General features: G+C 35.8%; 2 protein-coding genes across 2 annotated transcripts in view; one reads left to right on the forward strand and one right to left on the reverse strand.

The window, feature by feature from the left end:
• The window catches only part of LOC128251295 (uncharacterized), a 3,944-nt gene extending 2,840 nt beyond the window's left edge, over nucleotides 1–1,104 (reverse strand). Inside the window, exon 1 of the mRNA XM_052978174.1 lies at nucleotides 882–1,104. The gene's annotated coding sequence lies outside the window, so the exon portion shown is untranslated. The remainder of the gene's footprint in view (nucleotides 1–881) is intronic.
• LOC106879824 (engulfment and cell motility protein 1-like) overlaps nucleotides 1–5,036 on the forward strand; it is a 21,070-nt gene that overhangs the window by 2,169 nt on the left and 13,865 nt on the right. The gene's annotated exons all lie outside the window — the stretch shown is intronic.

Raw genomic sequence — 5,036 nt, forward strand, 5'->3', positions numbered from 1 at the left:
ACCCTACCTAGAAAAAAGATAAACTTACAGAAACATTGATGACAAGTCAAAACTAACAAAGACCTTGGCCACAGTCCACCTTTCAGCCCTCGCTAAACATATAAAACATACCGGGAAGGTCATGGTTGGCACACGTTTGATTATAGGTTTGTATGCAAAATTAGGATTCTGTGGATCGGCGATCAATTGTTTTTGGTCTCAGAGAACTGAAGGTATTTGCTCGGCAACTTCTGTACAAAATCTTTAGCGATCTTGCATTACCAGTTCCAAACCTGTCACTTAAACCGCGTGTGTTTATTTACATCATATCGGCCTTTTCCGTAAAAGGGTTTTAGGGTTAGGGTTGGGGAATTCTGTCCCTAACACTAAAACCCTTTTATGGAAAAGGCCGATGTGATGTACGGTCGCACTCACACATTCATTGTCTTTCATTTGCACGAGCAACTTGAAACGCCAACACACACACACACACACACATAGATACAAATGCATACCACAGAAATTACCGAACAATCAGTTGTAAACAACGACAAGTCTGAGACTAAAAACGATCGATTACCAGAATATATATGTACGACCTTGAATGATTATATATACGTATATTTATGTTATTGCACCTCCGAACAAATCGTTTTGTTTTTTTGTTTTGCATCAAATTACAACATCGTAATCTACACCATCTGAAAAGTGTTTGTAGAAAATTTCATTAAAAAATACCCATATTTGTGGAAGTTATGAGGAAACAAAATCGGTGGTAGGAATATGATTGTTCAGTTATGCCGACAAAACGATATAAACAAACATCTGTGTTTGAGAAATATAAAGCAAATAAATGTATATAAATCGAGGTAGATGTAGTATTAGCTGTATATTGAACTCACAAAAGCTCCCTTTGAAAACTGTCGTTGCCTTTTCTTCTAAATAATCCGAAGGAGAAAGTATCACTCTGACATTGTTGGTAACAACATGTTAACTGTTCAGTTAAAGGGACAAGAGACGGTGTTGAGTGATTTTATGTACCGCTTCGGAATTAGTTTCAGTTCGTCTGTTAGCTTTGGTCTTAAGAACTACGCGATATCACTCGATTCTGTTTCTAGTTTTTTTAATTTTTATATGTATGTATAATAAAGTGGTAGAGGAGAAGAGATGACAAAAATGTTTAACCCTCAATAAAACGAGAAAAAAAAAATGAAACGATGAAACATCTTATTGAATCTGATAATATTTTTATGACAAATCACACAAAACTGAAAAGATTAATAAACATGAAAACTGAAAAAATTAAAGATCTTGTTGAATCTGATAATATCTTTATAACCATTCTTATTGAGGAGGCCAAAAGTCAAGAATGTCTCGAAGTATTAAATCAAAAGGATCTAATCCCTTTTAATCCAATCTTTTGTCGCCACACAAACTCAGTTTTTTTAATGATCTAGAAAGGAAGTGTTAGACATATGGAATTCAGAAAAGTGGCAAAGGTCGTTTGGAAAGACGGTGGATAATCTTGTGGGTGTCTACCAAGTCAGATGCCAGACGTCTGAGCTTCGATGAGTCCATGTCCAAGGAAGCAAAACGTTCAGAGTCTTAACTTGGAAATGCTGATGTAATCGTATATTTTTAGTATGACATTGTAGAGGAAAACGTGAGAGGCTAAATCTGGTTAGTTTGAGCATAAAACAGGTAGAATATTTGGATCTGCCTGATATGGGTGGTTTAAATGCTAAGGTTAACAAGATCGTGGAGATAGTGTTTGAGGTGAACACATCGATATACGAGTTTGTCAGATTTCGTCAAATTTGTGGTAGAAGGGAGATAATTCTGTCATATCTCTCGTTTCTGTGAGTACTTGTGTTCATGTGTGTGTTTAGGGTTTTAGGGTTTTATGATAAGGGTTAGGGTTTTAGGGTTAGTGTAGGGGAAGAAAAGTCAAAATTGAAGAAGTTGGTGTGGAAAGGGGGGGGAGGGAAATTTCACAATGCCGATTTTTAGCAATTTTCCCGAGCCTCTGTATACGAAAACGGGGATTTTTGGCAAAATAAAATTTACAAAAATAAACAAATTTGGGAGAAAATAAGGAGACAGGCGGAAGTCTTTCCAATAGATATCTTTTAATGAACTTATATAAACCCTTTCAAACGGCATAGATTACGATTATAAAGAAATCTGTGGGGAAAATGTTTTTTCGACGGAGTGAGGAGAGGTCTTTCGAAGAGAAAGAAATTCATAAATTACATTTTTTGCTAGGGTGTAATGGAAATAAGTCTGAAAAAAAAATTGGGATTCATTTATTTTTCGTCTGAGTAACAGAAAAGGTTTTTTTAAAAAAAAGATCCCCATGTATCATGGTGAGAGAAACAAAATTCATAAATACGATGTTGAATATGGTTTCACAATGGAGAAAGGCTAAGGGCGATCTAGCTGTTGTGTTTAGCACATCACCATCGCCAGGATCGTGTGAATTTTCCCAAAGTCCTCTCCTCATCCCTCCGTTCGCTGGCGCAAATATTTGGGTTTATTTTTCAGATTAACACCCGCACGATCTTCACTAGGGTGTTAGGGTTAGGTTTTAGGATTAGGGTTTTAGGGTTAGGGTTAGGGTTTTAGGGTTTGGGTTAGGGAATTCCGTCCCTAACCGTAACCGTAACCCTAAAACCCTAACCCTAACACCCTGGTGAAGATCGTGCGGGTGTTAATCTGAAAAATTACCAATTTTTGTTTTCAGATTCGTTTAATACACATTTTTTTTTACACCTATTACACTTTTCTTTTTTGTTTGTTTTGGTGACCAAGATTTAAATTAAACATTAACCCCAATACCAACTGAAGTCAATTTATTCGATTAAGGCTCTGCGAGTGCTCCAGCTAGGTCGCCACCCAATCACTCAGACTAGCAGAAGATAACTGGAATAGGCGGTGCAACATTTGAAATTCCCTTCTGTTGTTTATTCTGGTTAAACAAGAATTCTCCCCTCTTAATTATTTACTTCCTGTTTTCATAGTTTTTTTAGTTTCACGCACTTGTCTTTCTGTGAGTATCGTTTCTTTGTGTTAATTATGAACTTTATAGAATTTAATTATGTTTTTCTGTTTTAAAATTAGCTTTATCTATCTGTCTGTCTATCCATCTATCTATCTATCGATCGATTTATCTATAAACTGGGGTGTATGTGTGTATATATGTATATATATAGTTGGCACATACAAGTTAGAATTTCTCTGTTTTGATGGGAATTTTTCAGATTTTATTTTCCACCGTACCCTTGGAAATGATGGGAAATAATAAGTCCCCATCAAAACGGAGAAATTCCAACTTGTGTGGGCCACTTAACACTGAAGTCCGTCCCAGACTTTATCAGCTTTAAGATTATAGTCTTCTTGATTTATTTCACGTAATTCTGGTTGCTATTTCTAGCGATCGACTGAGCACATTTACGCTCTCCCCTCAGAGGATCAGCGCAATATAATAACATTTTTACATGTATGTATATATGGGTATATATATATATATTTGTGCGCGTGTTGTTTAGAGCAAGATCCAGCCTTGTATGAGAAGACCTATAATTCTATGATTAAAGTCGATCCGGCCGTGACTCTCAAGTTTACTCACGGCGATCAATATCCAGGATTACATCAGTTATAAACACAAGTGTGGCAAGGTTCGGATCGTCATTTTATGTAATTTTGGCTGCTATTTCTCGCGATCGATTGAACGCATATAGGCTGTCCCGTCGTAAGAACGGATGCAATTGTGAGCTGATTTTTTTTTTTTATTTCAATGTGTGTGTGTGCTTAAATGTGTATGTACGTGTATATATATGTGTGTAGTATATAGGCGTGCGTGTGTGTGTATATTTAGTTATTTACTCAGCTGATATTTCATGCTGTCGTTACTCAGAGAGTCACGTTAAATCTCTCACGAAACGATCCAGCTTAACATTTTAAGGGCGTACCAACCATTTTCTCCCTTGTTCTGTAAATCCATCACTTTTTTTCTTTTCATCACGATCTGTACATATCATCTCTTTCTAGTTTATCTATCTCTCTTTTTATCTGTCTATCTCTCTATTTGTCTATCTATCTATCAATATATATCATCCTCCCCTCTCTCTCTCTCTCTCTCTCTCTCTCTCTCTCTCTCTCTCTCTCTCTCTCTATTTATCTGTCGATCTATCTGTCTGTTTATCTATCTGTTAATATATGTCATCTCTATCCCCTCTCTCTTTCTCTCTCTCTCTATTTGTTTATCTATCTCTGTCCGCCAGTCTTTCTGCCTGTCTATTTATCTCCCCCCTCTCTCTCTCTCTATTCTATTCTATTCTATTCTATTTATTAGTATATATCCTATCTATCCATCTATCTATCTTTAAAGCCGTCTCTTTCTCTCTATCTTTCTCCCTATGTTTACACCAAGACGCACACACGTACAGACACGTCAATTACCAGTCTGTCGGCATCGTTTTTAATTAAAACAAATAATATATAAAAAAAAGGAAGCAAAAACAATTTGAAGTGAACATCGTTTGTGCCAAAAACTCATTATTAACATCCTGGAGTTTATTTTACATCAACGCAATACACGTCCTACTTCAGATTCCGAGATCGTGTGGCAAGGAAATTGCGACTCTGGAATTTCCCCGTTCATATATTTATTTCCCTACACACAAATATGTATTTATGTATGTATGTGGTGGAGGCACAATGGCCCCGTGGTTAGGGCAGCGGACTCGCGGTTATAGGATCGACGTTTCGACTCCCAGTGTGGAGTAGAGTGCATATAATTTTTGAAACGTGTAGGAATTAAAGGACACATATAGAAAAATTAATAAGTAAATGCACGATAAATAAGTATAATATAATACAAAGTAAATATCATAAGATAATGATAATAAAAATAATAATAATAATAATTATCATGATCTTATGATATATACTTTGTATTATATTATGCTTATTTATCGTGCATTTACTTATTAATTTTTCTATATGTGACTGGATTTTCATGGATTAGTTCATGAACTTTGGTTCTTTTCTCTAAA

The sequence above is a fragment of the Octopus bimaculoides genome, chromosome 30 (assembly GCF_001194135.2).
Source record: "Octopus bimaculoides isolate UCB-OBI-ISO-001 chromosome 30, ASM119413v2, whole genome shotgun sequence".
Taxonomy (NCBI): Eukaryota; Metazoa; Mollusca; class Cephalopoda; order Octopoda; family Octopodidae; genus Octopus; species Octopus bimaculoides.